Consider the following 14,260-nt stretch of genomic DNA (forward strand, 5'->3'; position numbering starts at 1 on the left):
GATACATGGAAGAGGTATACCGTTTTTAAGGGTGAGTCCCATCTGTGGTGTTTGCCTTTTCTCTTTCTTAAATAAAAGCCATTGGCATGTTTTAGTTCCAGATTAAAAGTGCTCAACTTGCTTCTTTACTGGATACTTGTCCCAATACATATTAAGAGGTATTTTAAAGGTTTTGGCCCTCCAATAAGCTTTCCTTCATCTTTATTAGCAGAGTCCTGTAAGTGTGTGATCATATTGAAAAGACAAGGGACCCTCTTTCCCTTGTCTACAAAAAGCAAGCACGTGGTTAAGATTTTGTCAGATCTAGAAAGCAAACGGTAGAACACAAACCATTCTCGATCACTCAGTCACAAGTGAATGTTTGATTGCTTTGGAAAAACAACCACTTATAGAAAAAGTCAAGTCCCAGTTGCCTAATGGATAAGGCACTGGCCTCCTAAGCCAGGGATTGTGGCTTTAACGCCCATCTGTATTGTTTGCCTTTCCTCTGTCTCAAAGTAAAGCCATTGGCATGTTATGGTTCCAGATTATAAGTGCTCTTCTGGCTTCTTCACTGGGTACTTGTCTCAGCTTCTGAGCCGGCTCCATCACTGTTACGTACTGTTATGTGACAATGCGCTAATCCCTTGGCAGCAGCAACATAATTGTATGTGAGATGTCACCAAGGGTTTAAAGTAAAGCCATTAGCATGTTTTAGTTCAAGATTAAAAGTGCTCGACTAGGTTCTTCACTGGATACTTGTCCCAATACATATTAAGAGGTATTCAGTTTTTAAAGGGTTTTGTCACTCCATTAAGATTTCCATCATCTGCATTAGAAATGTCCTGTTAGTGTGCAATTAGAACGACAATACAAGGGAACCTAGTCTTTTCTTAAAAAAACAAGCATGCGGTTAAGATTTTATCCGATTTGGAAAGCAAACGGTACAACACAAACCTTTCTCGCTCACTCATCACATGTGAATGTTTGCTTGCTTTGGAAAGAAAAAACCACGGCACAGAGCAAGTTTACAGCCCCAGTGGCCTAATGGATAAGGCACTGGCCTCCTAAGCCAGGGATTGTGGGCCCAAGTCCCATCTGGGGTGTTTACCTTTCTTCTTTCTTAAAGTTAAGCTGTTGCTGTTTTAGTTCCTGATTAAAAGTGCTCAACTGGCTTCATCCACTGGACTGATGCTTCTTTATATATTAATAAGAGAGAAGTAAATGACTTATTACTCACAGTATCTTGACTGACCGCTATCTTAAACGCTGTCGTGTTTTTGAAAATTGATGGAAAACAGACACGCTTGAGGAATCACTTCATCCCGCGGTGCAATCGGTCAGCACACGGTGGAAAACGGACACGCGTGCAGACATCAGTAAGAGCTCCAGTGGCGCAATCGGTCAGCGCACGGTACTTATAAAGCAGTTACTGTTGAGCAATGCCGAGGTTGTGAGTTCGAGCCTCACCTGGAGCACTCCTTTCTTGCCTTCTTGTGCTTTATTTAGACCTCCAGTGGAATAGCAAACTTACTCATGGCCCATGATCTATAAACATAATTGAAGGGGATACATGGAAGAGGTATACCGTTTTTAAGGGTGAGTCCCATCTGTGGTGTTTGCCTTTTCTCTTTCTTAAATAAAAGCCATTGGCATGTTTTAGTTCCAGATTAAAAGTGCTCAACTTGCTTCTTTACTGGATACTTGTCCCAATATATATTAAGAGGTATTTTTAAAGGTTTTGGCCCTCCAATAAGCTTTCCTTCATCTTTATTAGCAGAGTCCTGTAAGTGTGTGATCATAATGAAAAGACAAGGGACCCTCTTTCCCTTGTCTACAAAAAGCATGCACGTGGTTAAGATTTTGTCAGATCTAGAAAGCAAACGGTAGAACACAAACCATTCTCGATCACTCAGTCACAAGTGAATGTTTGATTGCTTTGGAAAAACAACCACTTATAGAAAAAGTCAAGTCCCAGTTGCCTAATGGATAAGGCACTGGCCTCCTAAGCCAGGGATTGTGGCTTTAACGCCCATCTGTATTGTTTGCCTTTCCTCTGTCTCAAAGTAAAGCCATTGGCATGTTATGGTTCCAGATTATAAGTGCTCTTCTGGCTTCTTCACTGGGTACTTGTCCCAGCTTCTGGGCCGGCTCCATCACTGTTACGTACTGTTATGTGACGATGCGCTAATCCCTTGGCAGCAGCAACATAATTGTATGTGAGATGTCACCAAGGGTTTAAAGTAAAGCCATTAGCATGTTTTAGTTCAAGATTAAAAGTGCTCGACTAGGTTCTTCACTGGATACTTGTCCCAATACATATTAAGAGGTATTCAGTTTTTAAAGGGTTTTGTCACTCCATTAGGATTTCCTTCATCTGCATTAGAAATGTCCTGTTAGTGTGCAATTAGAACGACAATACAAGGGAACCTAGTCTTTTCTTAAAAAAACAAACATGCGGTTAAGATTTTATCCGATTTGGAAAGCAAACGGTACAACACAAACCTTTCTCGCTCACTCATCACATGTGAATGTTTGCGTGCTTTGGAAAGAAAAAACCACGGCGCAGAGCAAGTTTACAGCCCCAGTGGCCTAATGGATAAGGCACTGGCCTCCTAAGCCAGGGATTGTGGGTTCAAGTCCCATCTGGGGTGTTTACCTTTCTTATTTCTTAAAGTTAAGCTGTTGCTGTTTTAGTTCCTGATTAAAAGTGCTCAACTGGCTTCATCCACTGGACTGATGCTTCTTTATATATTAATAAGAGAGAAGTAAATGACTTATTACTCACAGTATCTTGACTGACCGCTATCTTAAACGCTGTCGTGTTTTTGAAAATTGATGGAAAACAGACACGCTTGAGGAATCACTTCATCCCGCGGTGCAATCGGTCAGCACACGGTGGAAAACGGACACGCGTGCAGACATCAGTAAGAGCTCCAGTGGCGCAATTGGTCAGCGCACGGTACTTATAAAGCAGTAACTGTTGAGCAATGCCGAGGTTGTGAGTTCGAGCCTCACCTGGAGCACTCCTTTCTTGCCTTCTTGTGCTTTATTTAGACCTCCAGTGGAATAGCAAACTTACTCATGGCCCATGATCTATAAACATAATTGAAGGGGATACATGGAAGAGGTATACCGTTTTTAAGGGTGAGTCCCATCTGTGGTGTTTGCCTTTTCTCTTTCTTAAATAAAAGCCATTGGCATGTTTTAGTTCCAGATTAAAAGTGCTCAACTTGCTTCTTTACTGGATACTTGTCCCAATATATATTAAGAGGTATTTTTAAAGGTTTTGGCCCTCCAATAAGCTTTCCTTCATCTTTATTAGCAGAGTCCTGTAAGTGTGTGATCATAATGAAAAGACAAGGGACCCTCTTTCCCTTGTCTACAAAAAGCAAGCACGTGGTTAAGATTTTGTCAGATCTAGAAAGCAAACGGTAGAACACAAACCATTCTCGATCACTCAGTCACAAGTGAATGTTTGAGTGCTTTGGAAAAACAACCACTTATAGAAAAAGTCAAGTCCCAGTTGCCTAATGGATAAGGCACTGGCCTCCTAAGCCAGGGATTGTGGCTTTAACGCCCATCTGTATTGTTTGCCTTTCCTCTGTCTCAAAGTAAAGCCATTGGCATGTTATGGTTCCAGATTATAAGTGCTCTTCTGGCTTCTTCACTGGGTACTTGTCCCAGCTTCTGAGCCGGCTCCATCACTGTTACGTACTGTTATGTGACGATGCGCTAATCCCTTGGCAGCAGCAACATAATTGTATGTGAGATGTCACCAAGGGTTTAAAGTAAAGCCATTAGCATGTTTTAGTTCAAGATTAAAAGTGCTCGACTAGGTTCTTCACTGGATACTTGTCCCAATACATATTAAGAGGTATTCAGTTTTTAAAGGGTTTTGTCACTCCATTAAGATTTCCTTCATCTGCATTAGAAATGTCCTGTTAGTGTGCAATTAGAACGACAATACAAGGGAACCTAGTCTTTTCTTAAAAAATCAAGCATGCGGTTAAGATTTTATCCGATTTGGAAAGCAAACGGTACAACACAAACCTTTCTCGCTCACTCATCACATGTGAATGTTTGCTTGCTTTGGAAAGAAAAAACCACGGCGCAGAGCAAGTTTATAGCCCCAGTGGCCTAATGGATAAGGCACTGGCCTCCTAGGCCAGGGATTGTGGGTTCAAGTCCCATCTGGGGTGTTTACCTTTCATCTTTCTTAAAGTTAAGCTGTTGCTGTTTTAGTTCCTGATTAAAAGTGCTCAACTGGCTTCATCCACTGGACTGATGCTTCTTTATATATTAATCAGAGAGAAGTAAATGACTTATTACTCACAGTATCTTGACTGACCGCTATCTTAAACGCTGTCGTGTTTTTGAAAATTGATGGAAAACAGACACGCTTGAGGAATCACTTCATCCCGCGGTGCAATCGGTCAGCACACGGTGGAAAACGGACACGCGTGCAGACATCAGTAAGAGCTCCAGTGGCGCAATCGGTCAGCGCACGGTACTTATAAAGCAGTAACTGTTGAGCAATGCCGAGGTTGTGAGTTCGAGCCTCACCTGGAGCACTCCTTTCTTGCCTTCTTGTGCTTTATTTAGACCTCCAGTGGAATAGCAAACTTACTCATGGCCCATGATCTATAAACATAATTGAAGGGGATACATGGAAGAGGTATACCGTTTTTAAGGGTGAGTCCCATCTGTGGTGTTTGCCTTTTCTCTTCCTTAAATAAAAGCCATTGGCATGTTTTAGTTCCAGATTAAAAGTGCTCAACTTGCTTCTTTACTGGATACTTGTCCCAATATATATTAAGAGGTATTTTTAAAGGTTTTGGCCCTCCAATAAGCTTTCCTTCATCTTTATTAGCAGAGTCCTGTAAGTGTGTGATCATAATGAAAAGACAAGGGACCCTCTTTCCCTTGTCTACAAAAAGCAAGCACGTGGTTAAGATTTTGTCAGATCTAGAAAGCAAACGGTAGAACACAAACCATTCTCGATCACTCAGTCACAAGTGAATGTTTGATTGCTTTGGAAAAACAACCACTTATAGAAAAAGTCAAGTCCCAGTTGCCTAATGGATAAGGCACTGGCCTCCTAAGCCAGGGATTGTGGCTTTAACGCCCATCTGTATTGTTTGCCTTTCCTCTGTCTCAAAGTAAAGCCATTGGCATGTTATGGTTCCAGATTATAAGTGCTCTTCTGGCTTCTTCACTGGGTACTTGTCCCAGCTTCTGGGCCGGCTCCATCACTGTTACGTACTGTTATGTGACGATGCGCTAATCCCTTGGCAGCAGCAACATAATTGTATGTGAGATGTCACCAAGGGTTTAAAGTAAAGCCATTAGCATGTTTTAGTTCAAGATTAAAAGTGCTCGACTAGGTTCTTCACTGGATACTTGTCCCAATACATATTAAGAGGTATTCAGTTTTTAAAGGGTTTTGTCACTCCATTAGGATTTCCTTCATCTGCATTAGAAATGTCCTGTTAGTGTGCAATTAGAACGACAATACAAGGGAACCTAGTCTTTTCTTAAAAAAACAAACATGCGGTTAAGATTTTATCCGATTTGGAAAGCAAACGGTACAACACAAACCTTTCTCGCTCACTCATCACATGTGAATGTTTGCTTGCTTTGGAAAGAAAAAACCACGGCGCAGAGCAAGTTTACAGCCCCAGTGGCCTAATGGATAAGGCACTGGCCTCCTAGGCCAGGGATTGTGGGTTCAAGTCCCATCTGGGGTGTTTACCTTTCATCTTTCTTAAAGTTAAGCTGTTGCTGTTTTAGTTCCTGATTAAAAGTGCTCAACTGGCTTCATCCACTGGACTGATGCTTCTTTATATATTAATCAGAGAGAAGTAAATGACTTATTACTCACAGTATCTTGACTGACCGCTATCTTAAACGCTGTCGTGTTTTTGAAAATTGATGGAAAACAGACACGCTTGAGGAATCACTTCATCCCGCGGTGCAATCGGTCAGCACACGGTGGAAAACGGACACGCGTGCAGACATCAGTAAGAGCTCCAGTGGCGCAATCGGTCAGCGCACGGTACTTATAAAACAGTAACTGTTGAGCAATGCCGAGGTTGTGAGTTCGAGCCTCACCTGGAGCACTCCTTTCTTGCCTTCTTGTGCTTTATTTAGACCTCCAGTGGAATAGCAAACTTACTCATGGCCCATGATCTATAAACATAATTGAAGGGGATACATGGAAGAGGTATACCGTTTTTAAGGGTGAGTCCCATCTGTGGTGTTTGCCTTTTCTCTTTCTTAAATAAAAGCCATTGGCATGTTTTAGTTCCAGATTAAAAGTGCTCAACTTGCTTCTTTACTGGATACTTGTCCCAATATATATTAAGAGGTATTTTTAAAGGTTTTGGCCCTCCAATAAGCTTTCCTTCATCTTTATTAGCAGAGTCCTGTAAGTGTGTGATCATATTGAAAAGACAAGGGACCCTCTTTCCCTTGTCTACAAAAAGCAAGCACGTGGTTAAGATTTTGTCAGATCTAGAAAGCAAACGGTAGAACACAAACCATTCTCGATCACTCAGTCACAAGTGAATGTTTGATTGCTTTGGAAAAACAACCACTTATAGAAAAAGTCAAGTCCCAGTTGCCTAATGGATAAGGCACTGGCCTCCTAAGCCAGGGATTGTGGCTTTAACGCCCATCTGTATTGTTTGCCTTTCCTCTGTCTCAAAGTAAAGCCATTGGCATGTTATGGTTCCAGATTATAAGTGCTCTTCTGGCTTCTTCACTGGGTACTTGCCTCAGCTTCTGAGCCGGCTCCATCACTGTTACGTACTGTTATGTGACGATGCGCTAATCCCTTGGCAGCAGCAACATAATTGTATGTGAGATGTCACCAAGGGTTTAAAGTAAAGCCATTAGCATGTTTTAGTTCAAGATTAAAAGTGCTCGACTAGGTTCTTCACTGGATACTTGTCCCAATACATATTAAGAGGTATTCAGTTTTTAAAGGGTTTTGTCACTCCATTAAGATTTCCATCATCTGCATTAGAAATGTCCTGTTAGTGCGCAATTAGAACGACAATACAAGGGAACCTAGTCTTTTCTTAAAAAATCAAGCATGCGGTTAAGATTTTATCCGATTTGGAAAGCAAACGGTACAACACAAACCTTTCTCGCTCACTCATCACATGTGAATGTTTGCTTGCTTTGGAAAGAAAAAACCATGGCACAGAGCAAGTTTACAGCCCCAGTGGCCTAATGGAAAAGGCACTGGCCTCCTAAGCCAGGGATTGTGGGCCCAAGTCCCTTCTGGGGTGTTTACCTTTCTTCTTTCTTAAAGTTAAGCTGTTGCTGTTTTAGTTCCTGATTAAAAGTGCTCAACTGGCTTCATCCACTGGACTGATGCTTCTTTATATATTAATAAGAGAGAAGTAAATGACTTATTACTCACAGTATCTTGACTGACCGCTATCTTAAACGCTGTCGTGTTTTTGAAAATTGATGGAAAACAGACACGCTTGAGGAATCACTTCATCCCGCGGTGCAATCGGTCAGCACACGGTGGAAAACGGACACGCGTGCAGACATCAGTAAGAGCTCCAGTGGCGCAATCGGTCAGCGCACGGTACTTATAAAGCAGTAACTGTTGAGCAATGCCGAGGTTGTGAGTTCGAGCCTCACCTGGAGCACTCCTTTCTTGCCTTCTTGTGCTTTATTTAGACCTCCAGTGGAATAGCAAACTTACTCATGGCCCATGATCTATAAACATAATTGAAGGGGATACATGGAAGAGGTATACCGTTTTTAAGGGTGAGTCCCATCTGTGGTGTTTGCCTTTTCTATTTCTTAAATAAAAGCCATTGGCATGTTTTAGTTCCAGATTAAAAGTGCTCAACTTGCTTCTTTACTGGATACTTGTCCCAATATATATTAAGAGGTATTTTTAAAGGTTTTGGCCCTCCAATAAGCTTTCCTTCATCTTTATTAGCAGAGTCCTGTAAGTGTGTGATCATAATGAAAAGACAAGGGACCCTCTTTCCCTTGTCTACAAAAAGCAAGCACGTGGTTAAGATTTTGTCAGATCTAGAAAGCAAACGGTAGAACACAAACCATTCTCGATCACTCAGTCACAAGTGAATGTTTGATTGCTTTGGAAAAACAACCACTTATAGAAAAAGTCAAGTCCCAGTTGCCTAATGGATAAGGCACTGGCCTCCTAAGCCAGGGATTGTGGCTTTAACGCCCATCTGTATTGTTTGCCTTTCCTCTGTCTCAAAGTAAAGCCATTGGCATGTTATGGTTCCAGATTATAAGTGCTCTTCTGGCTTCTTCACTGGGTACTTGTCCCAGCTTCTGAGCCGGCTCCATCACTGTTACGTACTGTTATGTGACGATGCGCTAATCCCTTGGCAGCAGCAACATAATTGTATGTGAGATGTCACCAAGGGTTTAAAGTAAAGCCATTAGCATGTTTTAGTTCAAGATTAAAAGTGCTCGACTAGGTTCTTCACTGGATACTTGTCCCAATACATATTAAGAGGTATTCAGTTTTTAAAGGGTTTTGTCACTCCATTAAGATTTCCTTCATCTGCATTAGAAATGTCCTGTTAGTGTGCAATTAGAACGACAATACAAGGGAACCTAGTCTTTTCTTAAAAAAACAAGCATGCGGTTAAGATTTTATCCGATTTGGAAAGCAAACGGTACAACACAAACCTTTCTCGCTCACTCGTCACATGTGAATGTTTGCTTGCTTTGGAAAGAAACAACCACGGCGCAGGGCAAATTTACAGCCCCAGTGCCCTAATGGATAAGACACTGGCCTCCTAAGCCAGGGATTGTGGGTTCGAGTCCTATCTGGGGTGTTTATCTTTCATCTTTCTTAAAGTTAAGCTGTTGCTGTTTTAGTTCCTGATTAAAAGTGCTCAACTGGCTTCATCCACTGGACTGATGCTTCTTTATATATTAATAAGAGAGAAGTAAATGACTTATTACTCACAGTATCTTGACTGACCGCTATCTTAAACGCTGTCGTGTTTTTGAAAATTGATGGAAAACAGACACGCTTGAGGAATCACTTCATCCCGCGGTGCAATCGGTCAGCACACGGTGGAAAACGGACACGCGTGCAGACATCAGTAAGAGCTCCAGTGGCGCAATCGGTCAGCGCACGGTACTTATAAAGCAGTAACTGTTGAGTAATGACGAGGTTGTGAGTTCGAGCCTCACCTGGAGCACTCCTTTCTTGCCTTCTTGTGCTTTATTTAGACCTCCAGTGGAATAGCAAACTTACTCATGGCCCATGATCTATAAACATAATTGAAGGGGATACATGGAAGAGGTATACCGTTTTTAAGGGTGAGTCCCATCTGTGGTGTTTGCCTTTTCTATTTCTTAAATAAAAGCCATTGGCATGTTTTAGTTCCAGATTAAAAGTGCTCAACTTGCTTCTTTACTGGATACTTGTCCCAATATATATTAAGAGGTATTTTTAAAGGTTTTGGCCCTCCAATAAGCTTTCCTTCATCTTTATTAGCAGAGTCCTGTAAGTGTGTGATCATAATGAAAAGACAAGGGACACTCTTTCCCTTGTCTACAAAAAGCAAGCACGTGGTTAAGATTTTGTCAGATCTAGAAAGCAAACGGTAGAACACAAACCATTCTCGATCACTCAGTCACAAGTGAATGTTTGATTGCTTTGGAAAAACAACCACTTATAGAAAAAGTCAAGTCCCAGTTGCCTAATGGATAAGGCACTGGCCTCCTAAGCCAGGGATTGTGGCTTTAACGCCCATCTGTATTGTTTGCCTTTCCTCTGTCTCAAAGTAAAGCCATTGGCATGTTATGGTTCCAGATTATAAGTGCTCTTCTGGCATCTTCACTGGGTACTTGTCCCAGCTTCTGGGCCGGCTCCATCACTGTTACGTACTGTTATGTGACGATGCGCTAATCCCTTGGCAGCAGCAACATAACTGTATATGAGATTTCGCCAAGGGTTTAAAGTAAAGCCATTAGCATGTTTTAATTCAAGATTAAAAGTGCTCGACTAGGTTCTTCACTGGATACTTGTCCCAATACATATTAAGAGGTATTCAGTTTTTAAAGGGTTTTGTCACTCCATTAAGATTTCCTTCATCTGCATTAGAAATGTCCTGTTAGTGTGCAATTAGAACGACAATACAAGGGAACCTAGTCTTTTCTTAAAAAAACAAGCATGCGGTTAAGATTTTATCCGATTTGGAAAGCAAATGGTACAACACAAACCTTTCTCGCTCACTCATCACATGTGAATGTTTGCTTGCTTTGGAAAGAAAAAACCACGGCGCAGCGCAAATTTACAGCCCCAGTGGCCTAATGGATAAGGCACTGGCCTCCTAAGCCAGGGATTGTGGGTTCAAGTCCCATCTGGGGTGTTTACCTTTCATCTTTCTTAAAGTTAAGCTGTTGCTGTTTTAGTTCCTGATTAAAAGTGCTCAACTGGCATCATCCACTGGACTGATGCTTCTTTATATATTAATAAGAGAGAAGTAAATGACGTATTACTCACAGTATCTTGACTGACCGCTATCTTAAACGCTGTCGTGTTTTTGAAAATTGATGGAAAACAGACACGCTTGAGGAATCACTTCATCCCGCGGTGCAATCGGTCAGCACACGGTGGAAAACGGACACGCGTGCAGACGTCAAAAAGAGCTCCAGTGGCGCAATCGGTCAGTTCACGGTACTTATAAAGCAGTAACTGTTGAGCAATGCCGAGGTTGTGAGTTCGAGCCTCACCTGGAGCACTCCTTTCTTGCCTTCTTGTGCTTTATTTAGACCTGCAGTGGAATAGCAAACTTACTCATGGCCCATGATCTATAAACATAATTGAAGGGGATACATGGAAGAGGTATACCGTTTTTAAGGGTGAGTCCCATCTGTGGTGTTTGCCTTTTCTCTTTCTTAAATAAAAGCCATTGGCATGTTTTAGTTCCAGATTAAAAGTGCTCAACTTGCTTCTTTACTGGATACTTGTCCCAATATATATTAAGAGGTATTTTTAAAGGTTTTGGCCCTCCAATAAGCTTTCCTTCATCTTTATTAGCAGAGTCCTGTAAGTGTGTGATCATAATGAAAAGACAAGGGACCCTCTTTCCCTTGTCTACAAAAAGCAAGCACGTGGTTAAGATTTTGTCAGATCTAGAAAGCAAACGGTAGAACACAAACCATTCTCGATCACTCAGTCACAAGTGAATGTTTGATTGCTTTGGAAAAACAACCACTTATAGAAAAAGTCAAGTCCCAGTTGCCTAATGGATAAGGCACTGGCCTCCTAAGCCAGGGATTGTGGCTTTAACGCCCATCTGTATTGTTTGCCTTTCCTCTGTCTCAAAGTAAAGCCATTGGCATGTTATGGTTCCAGATTATAAGTGCTCTTCTGGCTTCTTCACTGGGTACTTGTCCCAGCTTCTGAGCCGGCTCCATCACTGTTACGTACTGTTATGTGACGATGCGCTAATCCCTTGGCAGCAGCAACATAATTGTATGTGAGATGTCACCAAGGGTTTAAAGTAAAGCCATTAGCATGTTTTAGTTCAAGATTAAAAGTGCTCGACTAGGTTCTTCACTGGATACTTGTCCCAATACATATTAAGAGGTATTCAGTTTTTAAAGGGTTTTGTCACTCCATTAAGATTTCCTTCATCTGCATTAGAAATGTCCTGTTAGTGTGCAATTAGAACGACAATACAAGGGAACCTAGTCTTTTCTTAAAAAAACAAGCATGCGGTTAAGATTTTATCCGATTTGGAAAGCAAACGGTACAACACAAACCTTTCTCGCTCACTCATCACATGTGAATGTTTGCTTGCTTTGGAAAGAAAAAACCACGGCGCAGAGCAAATTTACAGCCCCAGTGGCCTAATGGATAAGGCACTGGCCTCCTAAGCCAGGGATTGTGGGTTCAAGTCCCATCTGGGGTGTTTACCTTTCATCTTTCTTAAAGTTAACCTGTTGCTGTTTTAGTTCCTGATTAAAAGTGCTCAACTGGCTTCATCCACTGGACTGATGCTTCTTTATATATTAATAAGAGAGAAGTAAATGACTTATTACTCACAGTATCTTGACTGACCGCTATCTTAAACGCTGTCGTGTTTTTGAAAATTGATGGAAAACAGACACGCTTGAGGAATCACTTCATCCCGCGGTGCAATCGGTCAGCACACGGTGGAAAACGGACACGCGTGCAGACGTCAAAAAGCGCTCCAGTGGCGCAATCGGTCAGTTCACAGTACTTATAAAGCAGTAACTGTTGAGCAATGCCGAGGTTGTGAGTTCGAGCCTCACCTGGAGCACTCCTTTTTTGCCTTCTTGTGCTTTATTTAGACCTCCAGTGGAATAGCAAACTTACTCATGGCCCATGATCTATAAACATAATTGAAGGGGATACATGGAAGAGGTATACCGTTTTTAAGGGTGAGTCCCATCTGTGGTGTTTGCCTTTTCTCTTTCTTAAATAAAAGCCATTGGCATGTTTTAGTTCCAGATTAAAAGTGCTCAACTTGCTTCTTTACTGGATACTTGTCCCAATATATATTAAGAGGTATTTTTAAAGGTTTTGGCCCTCCAATAAGCTTTCCTTCATCTTTATTAGCAGAGTCCTGTAAGTGTGTGATCATAATGAAAAGACAAGGGACCCTCTTTCCCTTGTCTACAAAAAGCAAGCACGTGGTTAAGATTTTGTCAGATCTAGAAAGCAAACGGTAGAACACAAACCATTCTCGATCACTCAGTCACAAGTGAATGTTTGATTGCTTTGGAAAAACAACCACTTATAGAAAAAGTCAAGTCCCAGTTGCCTAATGGATAAGGCACTGGCCTCCTAAGCCAGGGATTGTGGCTTTAACGCCCATCTGTATTGTTTGCCTTTCCTCTGTCTCAAAGTAAAGCCATTGGCATGTTATGGTTCCAGATTATAAGTGCTCTTCTGGCATCTTCACTGGGTACTTGTCCCAGCTTCTGGGCCGGCTCCATCACTGTTACGTACTGTTATGTGACGATGCGCTAATCCCTTGGCAGCAGCAACATAACTGTATATGAGATGTCGCCAAGGGTTTAAAGTAAAGCCATTAGCATGTTTTAATTCAAGATTAAAAGTGCTCGACTAGGTTCTTCACTGGATACTTGTCCCAATACATATTAAGAGGTATTCAGTTTTTAAAGGGTTTTGTCACTCCATTAAGATTTCCTTCATCTGCATTAGAAATGTCCTGTTAGTGTGCAATTAGAACGACAATACAAGGGAACCTAGTCTTTTCTTAAAAAAACAAGCATGCGGTTAAGATTTTATCCGATTTGGAAAGCAAACGGTACAACACAAACCTTTCTCGCTCACTCATCACATGTGAATGTTTGCTTGCTTTGGAAAGAAAAAACCATGGCGCAGAGCAAATTTACAGCCCCAGTGGCCTAATGGATAAGGCACTGGCCTCCTAAGCCAGGGATTGTGGGTTCAAGTCCCATCTGGGGTGTTTACCTTTCATCTTTCTTAAAGTTAAGCTGTTGCTGTTTTAGTTCCTGATTAAAAGTGCTCAACTGGCTTCATCCACTGGACTGATGCTTCTTTATATATTAATAAGAGAGAAGTAAATGACTTATTACTCACAGTATCTTGACTGACCGCTATCTTAAACGCTGTCGTGTTTTTGAAAATTGATGGAAAACAGACACGCTTGAGGAATCACTTCATCCCGCGGTGCAATCGGTCAGCACACGGTGGAAAACGGACACGCGTGCAGACGTCAAAAAGCGCTCCAGTGGCGCAATCGGTCAGTTCACAGTACTTATAAAGCAGTAACTGTTGAGCAATGCCGAGGTTGTGAGTTCGAGCCTCACCTGGAGCACTCCTTTCTTGCCTTCTTGTGCTTTATTTAGACCTCCAGTGGAATAGCAAACTTACTCATGGCCCATGATCTATAAACATAATTGAAGGGGATACATGGAAGAGGTATACCGTTTTTAAGGGTGAGTCCCATCTGTGGTGTTTGCCTTTTCTCTTTCTTAAATAAAAGCCATTGGCATGTTTTAGTTCCAGATTAAAAGTGCTCAACTTGCTTCTTTACTGGATACTTGTCCCAATATATATTAAGAGGTATTTTTAAAGGTTTTGGCCCTCCAATAAGCTTTCCTTCATCTTTATTAGCAGAGTCCTGTAAGTGTGTGATCATAATGAAAAGACAAGGGACCCTCTTTCCCTTGTCTACAAAAAGCAAGCACGTGGTTAAGATTTTGTCAGATCTAGAAAGCAAACGGTAGAACACAA

The 14,260-nt window shown here is 41.6% G+C and overlaps 13 non-coding genes across 13 annotated transcripts; all 13 read left to right on the top strand.

Moving 5' to 3' along the window:
* Positions 1-1,364: 1,364 nt before the first annotated feature.
* On the top strand, positions 1,365-1,457 carry TRNAI-UAU (transfer RNA isoleucine (anticodon UAU)). The gene is given in 2 exon segments: positions 1,365-1,402; positions 1,422-1,457. It is a non-coding gene; the product is annotated as a tRNA-Ile (tRNA).
* A 1,103-nt stretch (positions 1,458-2,560) lies between these two features.
* Positions 2,561-2,633, top strand: TRNAR-CCU (transfer RNA arginine (anticodon CCU)). Its single transcript has one exon. It is a non-coding gene; the product is annotated as a tRNA-Arg (tRNA).
* Positions 2,634-2,912: 279 nt separating this feature from the next.
* On the top strand, positions 2,913-3,005 carry TRNAI-UAU (transfer RNA isoleucine (anticodon UAU)). Its single transcript is given in 2 exon segments — positions 2,913-2,950; positions 2,970-3,005. It is a non-coding gene; the product is annotated as a tRNA-Ile (tRNA).
* Positions 3,006-4,108: 1,103 nt separating this feature from the next.
* Positions 4,109-4,181, top strand: TRNAR-CCU (transfer RNA arginine (anticodon CCU)). Its single transcript has one exon. It is a non-coding gene; the product is annotated as a tRNA-Arg (tRNA).
* Positions 4,182-4,460: 279 nt separating this feature from the next.
* TRNAI-UAU (transfer RNA isoleucine (anticodon UAU)) lies at positions 4,461-4,553 on the top strand. The gene is given in 2 exon segments: positions 4,461-4,498; positions 4,518-4,553. It is a non-coding gene; the product is annotated as a tRNA-Ile (tRNA).
* Positions 4,554-5,656: 1,103 nt separating this feature from the next.
* TRNAR-CCU (transfer RNA arginine (anticodon CCU)) lies at positions 5,657-5,729 on the top strand. The gene has a single exon. It is a non-coding gene; the product is annotated as a tRNA-Arg (tRNA).
* A 279-nt stretch (positions 5,730-6,008) lies between these two features.
* Positions 6,009-6,101, top strand: TRNAI-UAU (transfer RNA isoleucine (anticodon UAU)). Its single transcript is given in 2 exon segments — positions 6,009-6,046; positions 6,066-6,101. It is a non-coding gene; the product is annotated as a tRNA-Ile (tRNA).
* Positions 6,102-7,556: 1,455 nt separating this feature from the next.
* Positions 7,557-7,649, top strand: TRNAI-UAU (transfer RNA isoleucine (anticodon UAU)). The gene is given in 2 exon segments: positions 7,557-7,594; positions 7,614-7,649. It is a non-coding gene; the product is annotated as a tRNA-Ile (tRNA).
* A 1,455-nt stretch (positions 7,650-9,104) lies between these two features.
* TRNAI-UAU (transfer RNA isoleucine (anticodon UAU)) lies at positions 9,105-9,197 on the top strand. The gene is given in 2 exon segments: positions 9,105-9,142; positions 9,162-9,197. It is a non-coding gene; the product is annotated as a tRNA-Ile (tRNA).
* Positions 9,198-10,300: 1,103 nt separating this feature from the next.
* TRNAR-CCU (transfer RNA arginine (anticodon CCU)) lies at positions 10,301-10,373 on the top strand. The gene has a single exon. It is a non-coding gene; the product is annotated as a tRNA-Arg (tRNA).
* A 279-nt stretch (positions 10,374-10,652) lies between these two features.
* On the top strand, positions 10,653-10,745 carry TRNAI-UAU (transfer RNA isoleucine (anticodon UAU)). Its single transcript is given in 2 exon segments — positions 10,653-10,690; positions 10,710-10,745. It is a non-coding gene; the product is annotated as a tRNA-Ile (tRNA).
* A 1,103-nt stretch (positions 10,746-11,848) lies between these two features.
* Positions 11,849-11,921, top strand: TRNAR-CCU (transfer RNA arginine (anticodon CCU)). Its single transcript has one exon. It is a non-coding gene; the product is annotated as a tRNA-Arg (tRNA).
* Positions 11,922-13,396: 1,475 nt separating this feature from the next.
* TRNAR-CCU (transfer RNA arginine (anticodon CCU)) lies at positions 13,397-13,469 on the top strand. The gene has a single exon. It is a non-coding gene; the product is annotated as a tRNA-Arg (tRNA).
* The last annotated feature ends 791 nt before the right edge of the window (positions 13,470-14,260 follow it).

The sequence above is a fragment of the Rhinoderma darwinii genome, unplaced genomic scaffold (assembly GCF_050947455.1).
Source record: "Rhinoderma darwinii isolate aRhiDar2 unplaced genomic scaffold, aRhiDar2.hap1 Scaffold_4367, whole genome shotgun sequence".
Lineage (NCBI taxonomy): Eukaryota > Metazoa > Chordata > Amphibia > Anura > Rhinodermatidae > Rhinoderma > Rhinoderma darwinii.